The 18,602-nt window shown below is 44.1% G+C and overlaps 1 protein-coding gene and 1 long non-coding RNA gene across 44 annotated transcripts in view; one reads left to right on the top strand and one right to left on the bottom strand.

Annotated features, from left to right (window-relative positions):
- LOC140106800 (uncharacterized) overlaps positions 1-7,528 on the bottom strand; it is a 30,442-nt gene extending 22,914 nt beyond the window's left edge. Inside the window, exons 1-2 of the long non-coding RNA XR_011850860.1 lie at positions 7,459-7,528; positions 2,119-2,225 (exon numbers count right to left, since the gene is read on the bottom strand). This is a non-coding gene — a long non-coding RNA (uncharacterized lncRNA). The remainder of the gene's footprint in view (positions 1-2,118; positions 2,226-7,458) is intronic.
- The window catches only part of TCF7L2 (transcription factor 7 like 2), a 157,931-nt gene that overhangs the window by 40,593 nt on the left and 98,736 nt on the right, over positions 1-18,602 (top strand). The window lies entirely within an intron of this gene.

Genomic DNA, 18,602 nt, shown 5'->3' with positions numbered 1-18,602 from the left:
GCTTTTAGACACCATCCCGACTTATCTGACTAAGTGGGTGTGATTGTTGGAAAATGGGTGTGGTCTCTGGGAAATCGGCTATGCCTGAAAATTCTGGCGCACAGTTTAGACCAACGAAAAGTAGGAAGCGTCAGTCTTATGCTGCACCAGAATTCATTATCACAGTGATAAATCTGGCACTGGAATAACTTTCCTGGCATATTGGTAATTCATGATCTCTGCTTGCTGTCAGTGATTGGGTACTTTCATGTCTGCATCTCGATGACCTGTACATATGCTTTTCGGATGATGAAGTGTACTGATACATTGTAACAAACTACAATGACAGAAGAGCAATGTGTGATGCAGTTTTTAGGACATATCCTGGGACACTTAGGGCATATCCTCAGATATATGAGGGTCCCACCTCTGGCTCCCATGTGGATTTAGAGAATGGGCCCCTTTTCCTGGCTGCAGGGAATGGAGAGGAGGATGTGAATGTGAGGGAGGCTTAAATTTTCCTGGAAGTTTGTCGCAAATTTTGGTGCAAATCCACACTGACCCCCTTTACCAGGCGTAGGGGAAGGGTTAGAGCTGATTGCAAGTTTTTGAAGACCTTTTCGCTAATGTCATAAACTCCTCAGAAAGCGAATGTATCAATAAGGAAAACCCAATCTGATACATCAGAGCAGCAAAGAAGCCAAACCTATGGGACATGCGCCCCCATGGGGAAGGCTCCTGATTGGGTTATTCCCAGGTTATGTAGCAGCTGATGATTCTGCATGGGACCCCCATGACCCCCTGGCCGCCCTTCCCCCTCGTATCTCGGGTCTTGAATGAGTTTGCAGAACTCTTGCTATCTGCATAGCCCAGGCGTGAGTCATGTTGTCACTGGGTGGGTCACGCTCAGGTACAGCTATCGGGTGTTGATGAGGTCAGCACCGCTAATCATCTGTTTACTTTGGGTCATTTGGTAGGAGAATGGCCGCCGGCCCGGGATGACGCCCTCTGCCCTTTGCCTCACATTGTAAAACGGCGCCGCTCATTCGGTGGAATCCTCCTTCTATAAAGATCTCAGGTTGAGATTTCACCGACTGCAACATCCTATAAATCTTCCCATAATGCACCTGGAATATACACCACGGTTTGTAGGAAGAACCCATAGCTGAGATAATGACATACAATAGGACCATGTGAACCGACCCTTTAAGGGAAATCAAAATCCATTATGATAAACCAGGGACACTTACTCATAGATCCAAGCAGTGTGACTGTAGTAATCTTCTTATATTTGTTATCCATAGCCTTCTTCCTTCTAAAATGTAACTTTTATAATCATTCTAGTGAGCCTGAAGGGCTTGGTGGGCGTTACTAGAGCCCCTCTGTGCTGTAGCTTCACAGGCTGTTACACTGTGCAGAAGCACATCCCCCCTCCCACTGTGTCAGATTACAGGCAGAGGACGGAGGGAAGTACTGAGGAAGCAGGAGGCGGGTGAGAGTATAATGGCCTTTGAAACAACAGCATGGAGGGTCTCTGGTAACGCCCTCAGAGCCCCTCGGGCTCATTAGCATAACTGTAAAGGTTGGTTTTAGATGGAAGAAGACCATGGATAACAAATATAAGAAGATTACTGCCGGTTTTCCTTTAAGAGGCTTTAAGACAATATAATAGAAGACAAATGAGGATCATTCCGGATTATTGGAATGTCTGAAAAATGTCTGTAGTGTAATAATATCATGGCGGCTCATGTCCTACTTTCTGGGTCTGCTGGGTTCTGTGGGGGATTATCAGATGCCGAATTAAAGGGGCTCCTTAGTTACACCTGGAGCATGGGCTGGTGGCTGCTGTTTCGCAGCTGAAGTTATCGTCACAGTGTGATAGGCACTGATGTAGCCATCATCTCTGGGCCCTAGTGATTCAGGGGCCCTTTATGATAGATGAGACATTGCGGCCCAGGAACAATATTACACTTGTAGCAGTTGCGGTGCAGTTGCGCAGCTGCAGCTGTCGTCTCAGTGTACTTGTGTCCTCGCTCTGCCGATGATTGAGATGGAAGGATCCGAGCAGTCATTCATCTTGCGGGGAGGGGGCGACATTGATATACAAGCTGTCATCAGGCTAATTGTTGTTTGAATTACCTGTTATGATCCGATGGTAAATCCGCCAGTGGAGCAGAAAACGCAGCCGGGACGTCTCTGATGATCTGCGCCTCGCCAAGATGGATAAACACAATTATAGGGCAGACCTGGGAAGAGAAAATCCATTTAAAGCTGGTAATGTTAAGCAGAGCCGCCTTTAATTCATTTGGACCAATTTGTGAATGATGTACGAGTGAACATTAGTCTGCGGCCCCCTCCGCGCTGACTGATAGCAGCCGCCACGTTCACCATTCACGCTCCTTACTAATGGCTCAACTCAGCGAGACTGACAATAAGATGTACTGACTCCCGCTCCAGAGGTTATACTGTGCAAATGACCCAATACAAAGCCGTCAGGCGGAAAGACCAGGCCGCGCCGCGCCAAACATGTATTGATGGCTCCGCATACAGCTGGGAAGTGCTGTCACTACACGGGATCATGACCCCAACCCGGGGGAGCCCCTACAACAGAGATACAGGGGGCTGACCGGTGTAATATGGACTGTGCACAGTACTACTTCTCCTGTATATATGTATATATGGACAGTGCACAGTACTACTTCTCCTGTATATATATGTATAGTGCACAGTACTACTTCTCCTGTATAGATATGGACAGTGCACAGTACTACTTCTCCTGTATATATATATATGGACAGTGCACAGTACTACTTCTCCTGTATATATGTGGACAGTGCACAGTACTACTTCTCCTGTATGTATATGTACAGTGCACAGTACTACTTCTCCTGTATATATATGAACAGTGCACAGTACTACTTCTCCTGTATATATATGTATAGTGCACAGTACTACTTCTCCTGTATAGATATGGACAGTGCACAGTACTACTTCTCCTGTATATATATATATATGGACAGTGCACAGTACTACTTCTCCTGTATATATATGAACAGTGCACAGTACTACTTCTCCTGTATGTATATGTACAGTGCACAGTACTACTTCTCCTGTATATATATGAACAGTGCACAGTACCACTTCTCCTGTATATATATGGACAGTGCACAGTACTACTTCTCCTGTATATATATATGGACAGTGCACAGTACTACTTCTCCTGTATATATATATGGACAGTGCACAGTACTACTTCTCCTGTATATATATATATATATGGACAGTGCACAGTACTACTTCTCCCGTATATATATGTACAGTGCACAGTAATTCTTCTCCTGTATATATAGATATGGACAGTGCACAGTACTACTTCTCCTGTATATATATATGTACAGTGCACAGTACTACTTCTTCTGTATATATATATGGACAGTGCACAGTACTACTTCTCCTGTATATATATGTACAGTGCACAGTACTACTTCTCCTGTATATATATATCGACAGTGCACAGTACTACTTCTCCTGTATATATATGGACAGTGCACAGTACTACTTCTCCTGTATTTATATGGACAGTGCACAGTACTACTTCTCCTGTATATATATGGACAGTGCACAGTACTACTTCCTGTATAGATATGGACAGTGCACAGTACTACTTCTCCTGTATATATGGACAGTGCACAGTACTACTTCTCCTGTATATATGGACAGTGCACAGTACTACTTCTGTATGTATATGTACAGTGCACAGTACTACTTCTCCTGTATATATATATATGTACAGTGCACAGTACTACTTCTCCTGTATATATATGGACTGTGCACAGTACTACTTCTCCTGTATATATATATGGACAGTGCACAGTACTACTTCTCCTGTATATATATATGGACAGTGCACAGTACTACTTCTCCTGTCCTGTATATATATGGACAGTGCACAGTACTACTTCTCCTGTATATATATGGGCAGTGCACAGTACTACTTCTCCTGTATATATATGGACTGTGCACAGTACTACTTCTCCTGTATATATATGGACAGTGCACAGTACTACTTCTCCTGTATATATATGTACAGTGCACAGTACTACTTCTCCTGTATATATATAGACAGTGCACAGTACCACTTCTCCTGTATATATATGTACAGTGCACAGTACTACTTCTCCTGTATATATGTATATATGGACAGTGCACAGTACTACTTCTCCTGTATATATATGGACAGTGCACAGTACTACTTCTCCTGTATATATTTATGGACAGTGCACAGTACTACTTCTCCTGTATATATATATGGACAGTGCACAGTACTACTTCTCCTGTATATATATATGGACAGTGCACAGTACTACTTCTCCTGTATATATATGGACAGTGCACAGTACTACTTCTCCTGTATATATATGTACAGTGCACAGTACTACTTCTCCTGTATATATATATGGACAGTGCACAGTACTACTTCTCCTGTCCTGTATATATATGGACAGTGCACAGTACTACTTCTCCTGTATATATATGGACTGTGCACAGTACTACTTCTCCTGTATATATATGTACAGTGCACAGTACTACTTCTCCTGTATATATATATGGACAGTGCACAGTACTACTTCTCCTGTCCTGTATATATATGGACAGTGCACAGTACTACTTCTCCTGTATATATATGGACTGTGCACAGTACTACTTCTCCTGTATATATATGGACAGTGCACAGTACTACTTCTCCTGTATATATATGTACAGTGCACAGTACTACTTCTCCTGTATATATATAGACAGTGCACAGTACCACTTCTCCTGTATATATATGTACAGTGCACAGTACTACTTCTCCTGTATATATGTATATATGGACAGTGCACAGTACTACTTCTCCTGTATATATATGGACAGTGCACAGTACTACTTCTCCTGTATATATTTATGGACAGTGCACAGTACTACTTCTCCTGTATATATATATGGACAGTGCACAGTACTACTTCTCCTGTATATATATATGGACAGTGCACAGTACTACTTCTCCTGTATATATATGGACAGTGCACAGTACTACTTCTCCTGTATATATATGGACAGTGCACAGTACTACTTCTCCTGTATATATATATGGACAGTGCACAGTACTACTTCTCCTGTATATATATGGACAGTGCACAGTACTACTTCTCCTGTATATATATGTACAGTGCACAGTACTACTTCTCCTGTATATATATGGACTGTGCACAGTACTACTTCTCCTGTATATATATGGACTGTGCACAGTACTACTTCTCCTGTATATATATATGGACAGTGCACAGTACTACTTCTCCTGTCCTGTATATATATGGACAGTGCACAGTACTACTTCTCCTGTATATATATGGACTGTGCACAGTACTACTTCTCCTGTATATATATGGACAGTGAACAGTACTACTTCTCCTGTATATATATGTACAGTGCACAGTACTACTTCTCCTGTATATATATAGACAGTGCACAGTACCACTTCTCCTGTATATATATGTACAGTGCACAGTACTACTTCTCCTGTATATATGTATATATGGACAGTGCACAGTACTACTTCTCCTGTATATATATATGTATAGTGCACAGTACTACTTCTCCTGTATATATATGGACAGTGCACAGTACTACTTCTCCTGTATATATATGGACAGTGCACAGTACTACTTCTCCTGTATATATTTATGGACAGTGCACAGTACCACTTCTCCTGTATATATTTATGGACAGTGCACAGTACTACTTCTCCTGTATATATTTATGGACAGTGCACAGTACTACTTCTCCTGTATATATATATGGACAGTGCACAGTACTACTTCTCCTGTATATATATATATGGACAGTGCACAGTACTACTTCTCCTGTATATATATGGACAGTGCACAGTACTACTTCTCCTGTATATATATGGACAGTGCACAGTACTACTTCTCCTGTATATATATGTACAGTGCACAGTACTACTTCTCCTGTATATATATGGACTGTGCACAGTACTACTTCTCCTGTATATATATGGACTGTGCACAGTACTACTTCTCCTGTATATATATATATATGGACAGTGCACAGTACTACTTCTCCTGTATATATATGGACAGTGCACAGTACTACTTCTCCTGTATATATATATATATATATGGACAGTGCACAGTACTACTTCTCCCGTATATATATGTACAGTGCACAGTAATTCTTCTCCTGTATATATAGATATGGACAGTGCACAGTACTACTTCTCCTGTATATACACAATACCACTTTGTAGAAGTATAGAGGTATAGAGGATGGTGGACAGGAGAGGATTATCAAACTACCAGAGTTATTAACCCCTTGGATGCTCCCTATAATAGATGAGATATATAGCGAGTATACCGGGGGCTGGGGGGATATGGATGCAGAGTTGGGTAACACCACTTCTTATCTTGTCTCGATACAATGTGTTGTTTCTAGTCTTTTTTTTTATCTTGTCTCATTTGTAGATTCTGCAAAGTGCGATGTCAGCAGAAATGACAATGGTGATGGGTAATGGAGATGATGCTGGTGATATTGATGATGGTGGTGTTGAGATTATTGATGATGTGGATGATGGTGGTTGTGGTTTTGAGGATATTATGATGATATTGATGGTGATGTTGAGGATATTAATGATGTGGATAATTGATGATGTCATTGTTTCACCTTATGTAATGTGATGTGGTCTTGTTAACCTGAACTTTCCTGTAACTGTTTGTTTGCCACTAAGGAACTAGTAACACGTAAAAGCGCGCCTCTTGTAGTGTATGTATGTAGCTGTAACGTTACGCCTGTCTCTGTGTGTAACAACTGCCGGGACACTTCTAAACAGTTACCCCCCAGGGGATCAATACAGAACTATCATATAAGTACAGGCAGTCCCCGGGTTACGTACAAGATAGGTTCCATAGGTTTGTTCTTAAGTTGAGTTTGTATGTAAGCCGAAACTGTATATTTTATAATTGGAGATCCAGACAATAATTTTTTTGCCCCAGTGACAATTCAAGTTTCAAAATTTTTTGCTGTAATGGGACCAAGGATTATCAATAAAGCTTCATTACAGACACCTTACAGTAGATTATTGCTATCTGGGACTATAGTAACATCCAGAGAGGTCACCAGAGGTCACAGTGGGCAGGGTGGTTCGTCTTTAACTAGGGGTTGTCTGTAAGTCGGGTGTCCTTAAGTAGGGGACCGCCTGTATTGTGTTGTATGGTATTGTAATGATGGTTAGTGGTGATGATCCTTGTGATGATGTTGGTGATTGTTATCATACATAGTGCTGCACAGTGACTCTGATATTTGGGCTCTTCTTTGTTTTGTCAGCACTGTTCTTCCAGGGGCCACATCTCCTTGTATGTTCCAGGGTGTATGAATGATGCAGGGAGATCACTCCCATTACCCCTGTCCCTGGGAGCTTACACTCCATGCACTGAGTGATATCCTGAGTGTCTCCTCCTGTGGTCTGCTGTCTCATCCATCTTGCTGACTGTTTTCCTCTGGGGCTCCTCACACTGCTGTTATCTGTGCCGGTCACTTGTTGACTGTTGACCTGTCAGCGGGTGGAGCCTGTTCTGTCATCACTGTGGGCAATGATATCCAGGGTAAGGACCGCCAGGGGGATTTTTATAAGGTATAGGATGACAACCAGTATGACCATGACTACCGTCACCCAGCTTTCTCGGGGTCCAACACAGCAATTCTTCTAATTTATTTATAGGGAAGCATCAATGCCATGTGATGAGGGGTTCACATACTTTACATGGCAGAACAACCTTGGTAACAGCCCCTGAGAGCAGGAATGGCAACAATAATACCCATCACTCAGCTTTCCCAGGAGCAGACACCAATTGTGACATCTCAGAGCCATGAGACGCCTTAAGACAAAGTAAAAGTTCATTGTTTGCTCCAGGACACATTTAATGGTATTGCACTTCCTGCCATTGTATACATGACCCCGAACATGTGACCTGTGACCCCTGTCTGTCAGAAAGAGGATTCAGGGTCATCTGTGGTAATCCTCCTTGTCTAAACATTTAGGAAAATTAAAGAGAATCTGAAGTTATTTATCAGAACAAGCACAGATAACTCCAAGTGACTACTACACCGGCTTCACAGGGTTAACTCCACCGCCAGAATTAAAGGGATCTGTTATCAGGTGTGACCCTAAAGATTGCAGCCAGTGTTATGTGTTGTACCTGTATTATTATGTATTATAGATGTGTAATCATACAGCTGTGTATGTTGTTAGTAGCAGCAGGACTGTGATGCTTGGATTTATATTTCATGTTCTAGTCTTCTCCAAGTGCACTGAGGTGTGTCCTCACACTGCTGTGCTCTGTTCTCTCTGCAGCCAGTGTTATGTATTATCTCTGGAGAGATGTGTAATCAGACCTTTGTTTATGTGGTTAGTAGCAGCAGGACTGTGAAGTATGGGTTTTATTCCAGGATTTTTCCCTCTATACTGCCCACCTCGGACAGACCATCGGCAGATTTGGTTTCCAGTATCATCTTTATGCTGATGACACCCAGCTATATACTTCTGCACGTAACATCACCCCTGCCTTACTGCAGAACCCCAGTGATTGTCTCTCTGCCGTCTCTCACATCATGTCCTCTCTCTACTTGAAATATAATCTTTCTAACACTGAACTTCTTGTCTTTCCACCATCTACTAACCGACCCAACCCTGACCTCTCCATCTCGGTCTGTGGGATCACTATAGCACCGAGGCAGCAGGCCGATGTCTTGGGGTTGTGCTGGACTCTGACCTCTCCTTTTCACCGTATATTCAATCTCTTGTTTGCTCCTGCCGCAACTCAGAAACTTCTCCAGAATCCGCCCAGGCTCCAGGCTTCTCTGCAGTCCCATTCATCCTGGACTTTGTATAAGATGTGGCTTGTGACTGGGTCAAACATCAGAATTTTTATTTATTAAATTATTTTATAAAGTTGGCTGGACCATTACACAAGCTCTTATACGTCTTATATCACCCCTTATCCTCATAGACTGTAAGCTCTTGTGTCACCCCCCTCATCCTCATAGACTGTAAGCTCTTGTGTCACCCCCTCATCCTCATAGACTGTAAGCGCTTGTATCACCCCGTCATCCTCATAGACTGTAAGCTCTTGTGTCACCCCTTCATTCTCATAGACTGTAAGCTCTTGTGTCACCGCCTCATCCTCATAGACTGTAAGCTCTTGTGTCACCCCCTCATCCTCAGACTGTAAGCTCTTGTGTCACCTCCTCATCCTCATAGCCTGTAAGCTCTTGTGTCACCCCCACATCCTCATAGACTGTAAGCTCTTGTGTCACCCCCTCATCCTCATAGACTGTAAGCTCTTGTGTCACCCCCTCATCATCATAGACTGTAAGCTCTTGTGTCACCTCCTCATCCTCATAGCCTGTAAGCTCTTGTGTCACCCCCACATCCTCATAGACTGTAAGCTCTTGTGTCACCCCCTCATCCTCATAGACTGTAAGCTCTTGTGTCACCCCCTCATCCTCATAGACTGTAAGCTCTTGTGTCACCCCTTATCCTCATAGACTGTAAGCTCTTGTGTCACCTCCTCATCCTCATAGACTGTAAGGTCTTGTGTCCCCCCTCATCCTCAGACTGTAAGCTCTTGTGTCACCCCCCTCATCCTCATAGACTGTAAGCTCTTGTGTCACCTCCTCATCCTTATAGACTGTAAGCTCTTGTGCCCCCCCCCCCCCTCATCCTCATAGACTGTAAGCTCTTGTGTCACCCCCTCATCTTCCTAGACTGTAAGCTCTTGTGTCACCCTTCATCCTCATGGACTGTAAGCTCTTGTGTCCCCCCCCCCCTCATCCTCGTAGACTATAAGCTCTTGTGTCACCCCCTCATCCTCCTAGACTGTAAGCTCTTGTGTCACCCCCTCATCCTCATAGACTGTAAGCTCTTGTGTCACCCCCTCATCCTCATAGACTGTAAGCTCTTGTGTCACCCCCTCATTCTCATAGACTGTAAGCTCTTGTGTCACCCCCTCATCCTCATAGACTGTAAGCTCTTGTGTCACCCCCTCATCCTCATAGACTGTAAGCTCTTGTGTCACCTCCTCATCCTCATAGATTGTAAGCTCTTGTGTCACCCCTCATCCTCATAGACTGTAAGCTCTTGTGTCACCCCCTCATCCTCATAGACTGTAAGCTCTTGTGTCACCCCCTCATCCTCATAGACTGTAAGCTCTTGTGTCACCTCCTCATCCTCATAGATTGTAAGCTCTTGTGTCACCCCTCATCCCATAGACTGTAAGCTCTTGTGTCACTCCGTCATCCTCATTGACTGTAAGCTCTTGTGTCACCCCCTCATCCTCATAGATTGTAAGCTCTTGTGTCACCCCCTCATCCACATAGGCAGTAAGCGCTTGTGTCACCTTCGCATCCTCATAGACTGTAAGCTCTTGTGTCACCCCCTCATCCCATAGACTGTAAGCTCTTGTGTCACCCCTTCATCCTCATAGACTGTAAGCTCTTGTGTCACCCCTCATCCTCATAGATTGTAAGCTCTTGCATCACGCCCTCATCCTCATAGACTGTGAGCTCTTGTGTCACCCCCTCATCCTCATAGACTGTAAGCTCTTGTGTCACCCCCTCATCCTCATAGACTGTAAGCTCTTGTGTCACCTCCTCATCCTCATAGATTGTAAGCTCTTGTGTCACCCCTCATCCTCATAGACTGTAAGCTCTTGTGTCACCCCCTCATCCTCATAGACTGTAAGCTCTTGTGTCACCCCCTCATCCTCATAGACTGTAAGCTCTTGTGTCACCTCCTCATCCTCATAGACTGTAAGCATGTATGTCACCTCCTCATCCTCATAGACTGTAAGCTCTTGTGTCACCTCCTCATCCTCATAGATTGTAAGCTCTTGTGTCACCCCCTCATCCTTCTAGACTGTAAGCTCTTGTGTCACCCCTCATCCTCATAGACTGTAAGCTCTTGTGTCACCCCCTCATCCTCATAGACTGTAAGCTCTTGTGTCACCCCCTCATCCTCATAGACTGTAAGCTCTTGTGTCACCTCCTCATCCTCATAGATTGTAAGCTCTTGTGTCACCCCTCATCCTCATAGACTGTAAGCTCTTGTGTCACCCCCTCATCCTCATAGACTGTAAGCTCTTGTGTCACCCCCTCATCCTCATTGACTGTAAGCTCTTGTGTCACCCCCTCATCCTCATAGATTGTAAGCTCTTGTGTCACCCCCTCATCCACATAGACAGTAAGCGCTTGTGTCACCTTCGCATCCTCATAGACTGTAAGCTCTTGTGTCACCCCCTCATCCCATAGCTGTAAGCTCTTGTGTCACCCCTTCATCCTCATAGACTGTAAGCTCTTGTGTCACCCCTCATCCTCATAGATTGTAAGCTCTTGCATCACGCCCTCATCCTCATAGACTGTGAGCTCTTGTGTCACCCCCTCATCCTCATAGACTGTAAGCTCTTGTGTCACCCCTCATCCTCATAGACTGTAAGCTCTTGTGCCCCCCCTCATCCTCATAGACTGTAAGCTCTTGTGTCACCCCCTCATCCTCATAGACTGTAAGCTCTTGTGTCACCCCTCATCCCATAGACTGTAAGCTCTTGTGTCACCCCCTCATCCTCATAGACTGTAAGCTCTTGTGTCACCCCCTCATCCCATAGAGTGTAAGCTCTTGTGTCACCCCGTCATCCTCATAGACTGTAAGCTCTTGTGTCACCCCCCGTCCTCATAGACTGTAAGCTCTTGTGTCACCCCCCGTCCTCATAGACTGTAAGCTCTTGTGTCACCCCTCATCCTCATAGACTGTAAGCTCTTGTGTCACCCCCTCATCCTCATAGACTGTAAGCTCTTGTGTCACCCCTCATCCTCATAGACTGTAAGCTCTTGTGTCACCCCCTCATCCTCATAGACTGTTAGCTCTTGTGTCACCCCCTCATCCTCATAGACTGTAAGCTCTTGTGTCACCCCCTCATCCTCATAGACTGTAAGCTCTTGTGTCACCCCTCATCCTCATAGACTGTAAGCTCTTGTGTCACCCCTCATCCTCATAGACTGTAAGCTCTTGTGTCACGTCCTCATCCTCATAGACTGTGAGCTCTTGTGTCACCCCCTCATCCTCATAGACTGTAAGCTCTTGTGTCACCCCCTCATCCTCATAGACTGTAAGCTCTTGTGTCACCCCTCATCCTCATAGACTGTAAGCTCTTGTGTCACCCCCTCATCCTCATAGACTGTAAGCTCTTGTGTCACCCCCTCATCCTCATAGACTGTAAGCTCTTGTGTCACCCCTCATCCCATAGACTGTAAGCTCTTGTGTCACCCCCTCATCCTCATAGACTGTAAGCTCTTGTGTCACCCCTCATCCTCATAGACTGTAAGCTCTTGTGTCAGCCCCTCATCCTCATAGACTGTAAGCTCCATATGACTGTTTGTACTCTGTTATGTAATATTATATTTGTATACGTCCCCTATGATTTGTAAAGTGATGCAGAATTTGATGGCGATATATAAATAAGGATTATTATTATTAATGTCTCCAAGTGCACGAGGGGGCGTGTCCTCACACTGCTGTGCTCTGTGCTTTCTGCGCCCATTGTTATGGGTTGCCTCTGGAGAGAAGTGTATGTTGTTTGTTTCAGCAGAAATGTGAAATATGGATTTATATTGTAGCATTGAAGCTTCTTCCAGTGCACTGGTGACATTTCCTCACACTGCTGTGCTCTGTGCTCACTGCATTGAGCTGCTTTACTGTCCATTCTCTTTGCTTGGAGTAAAAGGCTCAGACCCTGAATACATCAGATCGGCATTTGCCTAGTCCCCCATAATTCTTATTTGTCCTTATGAACCAGGAGGTCCAGTATGAACAGGCCACTCCAGCACGGTGCCATTTTGGTGACTCTTCCTGTCCATACATGAGGTTTTCTGTTACATTGTACGTGCCGCGTGGAAAATCAGTGAATTATTGAGGCTTCTATCTCAGTGACAGATTTATTCAGTGTTTACAGATGTAAGAAAGACCCCGGAGAAGATTCCATAAAACCCCCAGCGTCGCCCCCTCAGGAATCCCAGGCCACGCCCTATATATTTATGTGGTCATATATGTCCCGGACTCTGTGTTCTGTTACAGTGTCTCAGCGGCTGGGAGAGGGGGGGTTAATGATTTCCCCCAAAACCACATCCCAGGATCTGCTGCTAATTACATCCCTTCTCTGCCATTCATCATTTTCTCACGTGCTCCGCCCACTGCGTCCTCGTATGGACCAGAGATACGTCCCCTATAGATAGATATCATCCCACAGATTATGGTTTTACTGATGAATATTATCAGAATAGAGAATGCAATGTATCTAATCCTACCCTGTGTGATACTGTCTGCTGAGCTATGTATCTAATCCTATCCTGTGTGATACTGTCTGCTGAGCTGTGTATTTTAATCACATCATGTGTGATACTGACTCCTGAGCTGTGTATCTAATCCTACCCTGTGTGATACAGTCTGCTGAGCTGTGTATTTTAATCACATCATGTGTGATACTGACTCCTGAGCTGTGTATCTAATCCTATCATGTGTGATACTGTCTGCTGAGCTGTGTATCTAATCCCATCATGTGTGATACTGTCTGCTGAGCTGTGTATCTAATCCTATCCTGTGTGATACTGTCCGCTCATCTGTCATATAGTCTCTACATTTGTCCATGTATCAAATCCCACCATGTGTGGTACAGTCTGTACAGTTATCCATGTATCTAATCCCTCCATGTGCGGTACAGTCTGTACAGTTATCCATGTATCTAATCCCACCATGTGCGGTACAGTCTGTACAGTTATCCATGTATCTAATCCCACCATGTGCGGTACAGTCTGTACAGTTATCCATGTATCTAATCCCACCACGTGCGGTACAGTCTGTACAGTTATCCATGTATCTAATTCCACCACGTGCGGTGCAGTCTGTACAGTTATCCATGTATCTAATCCCTCCATGTGCGGTACAGTCTGTACAGTTATCCATGTATCTAATCCCTCCATGTGCAGTACAGTCTGTACAGTTATCCATGTATCTAATCCCTCCATGTGCGGTACACTCTGTACAGTTATCCATGTATCTAATCCCTCCATGTGCGGTACAGTCTGTACAGTTATCCATGTATGTAATCCCACCATGTGCGGTACAGTCTGTACAGTTATCCATGTATCTAATCCCACCATGTGCGGTACAGTCTGTACAGTTATCCATGTATCTAATCCCACCATGTGCGGTACAGTCTGTACAGTTATCCATGTATCTAATCCCACCATGTGCGGTACAGTCTGTACAGTTATCCATGTATCTAATCCCACCATGTGCGGTACAGTCTGTACAGTTATCCATGTATCTAATCCCACCATGTGCGGTACAGTCTGTACAGTTATCCATGTATCTAATCCCACCATGTGCGGTACAGTCTGTACAGTTATCCATGTATCTAATCCCACCACGTGCGGTGCAGTCTGTACAGTTATCCATGTATCTAATCCCTCCATGTGCGGTACACTCTGTACAGTTATCCATGTATCTAATCCCACCACGTGCGGTGCAGTCTGTACAGTTATCCATGTATCTAATCCCTCCATGTGCGGTACAGTCTGTACAGTTATCCATGTATCTAATCCCTCCATGTGCGGTACAGTCTGTACAGTTATCCATGTATCTAATCCCTCCATGTGCGGTACAGTCTGTACAGTTATCCATGTATCTAATCCCACCATGTGCGGTACAGTCTGTACAGTTATCCATGTATCTAATCCCACCATGTGCGATACAGTCTGTACAGTTATCCATGTATCTAATCCCTCCATGTGCGGTACACTCTGTACAGTTATCCATGTATCTAATCCCACCATGTGCGGTGCAGTCTGTACAGTTATCCATGTATCTAATCCCACCATGTGCGGTACAGTCTGTACAGTTATCCATGTATCTAATCCCTCCATGTGCGGTACAGTCTGTACAGCTATACATGTATCTAATCCCTCTATGTGCGGTACAGTCTGTACAGTTATCCATGTATCTAATCCCTCTATGTGCGGTACAGTCTGTACAGTTATCCATGTATCTAATCCCTCCATGTGCGGTACAGTCTGTACAGTTATCCATGTATCTAATCCCACCATGTGCGATACAGTCTGTACAGTTATCCATGTATCTAATCCCTCCATGTGCGGTACACTCTGTACAGTTATCCATGTATCTAATCCCTCCATGTGCGGTACAGTCTGTACAGTTATCCATGTATCTAATCCCTCCATGTGCGGTACAGTCTGTACAGTTATCCATGTATCTAATCCCACCACGTGCGGTGCAGTCTGTACAGTTATCCATGTATCTAATCCCACCATGTGCGGTACAGTCTGTACAGTTATCCATGTATCTAATCCCTCCATGTGCGGTACAGTCTGTACAGTTATCCATGTATCTAATCCCACCATGTGCGGTACAGTCTGTACAGTTATCCATGTATCTAATCCCTCCATGTGCGGTGCAGTCTGTACAGTTATCCATGTATCTAATCCCTCCATGTGCGGTGCAGTCTGTACAGTTATCCATGTATCTAATCCCACCACGTGCGGTGCACTCTGTACAGTTATCCATGTATCTAATCCCACCATGTGCGGTACAGTCTGTACAGTTATCCATGTATCTAATCCCACCACGTGCGGTGCAGTCTGTACAGTTATCCATGTATCTAATCCCTCCATGTGCGGTACACTCTGTACAGTTATCCATGTATCTAATCCCTCCATGTGCGGTACAGTCTGTACAGTTATCCATGTATCTAATCCCTCCATGTGCGGTACAGTCTGTACAGTTATCCATGTATCTAATCCCACCACGTGCGGTGCAGTCTGTACAGTTATCCATGTATCTAATCCCTCCATGTGCGGTGCAGTCTGTACAGTTATCCATGTATCTAATCCCTCCATGTGCGGTACAGTCTGTACAGTTATCCATGTATCTAATCCCTCCATGTGCGGTACAGTCTGTACAGTTATCCATGTATCTAATCCCTCCATGTGCGGTACAGTCTGTACAGTTATCCATGTATCTAATCCCTCCATGTGTACAGTTTGCCGTTTCTTTGTCTGTTTGCATTGATTCTTAGCTGCAAATGTTCTGCCACTTTCTTGTGGACCCGGATTCCTGGCAGCCCCTGCACTCTGCAGAGCGTTCCTTTAGGATATTTGGCTCGTGTTTACCAGGGAGCTGGAGCCAAATTCATCCTATTGTTCTCTTAATATTGTTCATGAATGTCACAAGGACAAGAACTCCAGTATTTGTTTCCATGGATAAACCGAGACTGCAGCTCCGGAGAAACTTGTATTAAAGAGTCTGTCACCTCTGACACCTTCTTACTAATAGGGATCTCCAGCCTCTACCCCAGAGCTGCACTCACTATTCTGCTGCTGGTGTAGTCACTGTGTACATACATGACATTACTTATCCTGTACTGATCCTGAGTTACATCCCGTATTATACCCCAGAGCTGCACTCACTATTCTGCTGGTGCAATCACTGTGTACATACATGACATTACTTATCCTGTACTGATCCTGAGTTACATCCTGTATTATACTCCAGAGCTGCACTCACTATTCTGCTGATGGTGTAGTCACTGTGCACATACATGACATTACTTATCCTGTACGGATCCTGAGTTACATCCTGTATTATACCCCAGAGCTGCACTCACTATTCTGCTGGTGGTGCAGTCACTGTGTACACACATGACATTACTTATCCTGTACTGATCCTGAGTTACATCCTGTATTATACTCCAGAGCTGCACTCACTATTCTGCTGCTGGTGCAGTCACTGTGTACATACATGACATTACTTATCCTGTACTGATCCTGAGTTACATCCTGTATTATACACCAGAGCTGCACTCACTATTCTGCTGCTGGTGCAGTCACTGTGTACATACATGACATTACTTATCCTGTACTGGTCCTGAGTTACATCCTGTATTATACCCCAGAGCTGCACTCACTATTCTGCTGCTGGTGTAGTCACTGTGTACACACATGACATTACTTATCCTGTACTGATCCTGAGTTACATCCTATATTGTACTGCAGAGCTGCACTCACTATTCTGCTGCTGGTGCAGTCACTGTGTACATACATGACATTACTTATCCTGTACTGATCCTGAGTTACATTCTGTATTATACTCCAGAGCTGCACTCACTATTCTGCTGCTGGTGCAGTCACTGTGTACATACATGACATTACTTATCCTGTACTGATCCTGAGTTACATCCTGTATTATACTCCAGAGCTGCACTCACTATTCTGCTGCTGGTGCAGTCACTGTGTACATACATGACATTACTTATCCTGTACTGGTCCTGAGTTACATCCTGTATTATACCCCAGAGCTGCACTCACTATTCTGCTGCTGGTGTAGTCACTGTGTACACACATGACATTACTTATCCTGTACTGATCCTGAGTTACATCCTATATTGTACTGCAGAGCTGCACTCACTATTCTGCTGCTGGTGCAGTCACTGTGTACATACATGACATTACTTATCCTGTACTGATCCTGAGTTACATTCTGTATTATACTCCAGAGCTGCACTCACTATTCTGCTGCTGGTGCAGTCACTGTGTACATACATGACATTACTTATCCTGTACTGATCCTGAGTTACATCCTGTAAATCTTTTATTTTATATAAAAGTGAAAAACATAACAATAATAAACATAAATAAAGCCATAACTTCTGGCAAAAGAATTACAAAAGAACAAATATAAACGAAAATAAACTTACAAAACCTCCTGGCCCAGCCACACACACTCAGCATGAAAACAAACAAAACCTTCACCCAGTCCCACCACCTAAATTTTTTTTTTTTTTTTTTTTTTTTTTTTTATATCAAAATACACAGCAAAATACACATAAATAAATAAACAAAAAATAAACACAGAAATAACAATGAATATAACGGAAATAACATTAATAACAATAAATAACATAAAATATAACTAACTAAATCCCACGCCCATCACCCTCCCCCCCCAGACACTGGTCTAACGTCCAAAGTCCGCGCTATATAGTCCAGACCAGTGCCCAGGATCGTACAGTCCAAGTCCCGTCCACCCCCCTCCCAACCTAACACCCTAACACCAACACCCCAAAACCAACCAACCTATATACACACAAGAACTATAACTACATATAACTATATCACACTGTACACAAGATACAAACACATTAAACATATCAACATATATCAAAACCACATAAAGCCCAGGTTCGGCGCCTGCAAGCCCCTACATCACTATAACCTCAGATACAAAACAAAAATCTACAGTGTCAGCTTCAGCCCAACACCAGGAGAGGAGATGACAGACTAAGGGACACTAAAGGAGAACCCCCTCCAAAGGAGAGAGGCCCTCCCCGTGCCCAGCCTCTCATACTCCAGAGAGCGCACCTTCACCAGGTCACCCAGAATGTTCCTAACCACCTCATCCACCGGGAGGATTTTACGCTGCGTCGATACTAAGCACCGTGCAT

This window comes from Engystomops pustulosus, chromosome 11 (assembly GCF_040894005.1).
Source record: "Engystomops pustulosus chromosome 11, aEngPut4.maternal, whole genome shotgun sequence".
Lineage (NCBI taxonomy): Eukaryota > Metazoa > Chordata > Amphibia > Anura > Leptodactylidae > Engystomops > Engystomops pustulosus.
Note: the sequence above shows the minus strand (reverse complement) of the source record. Positions and strands in the feature narration are given on the sequence as shown.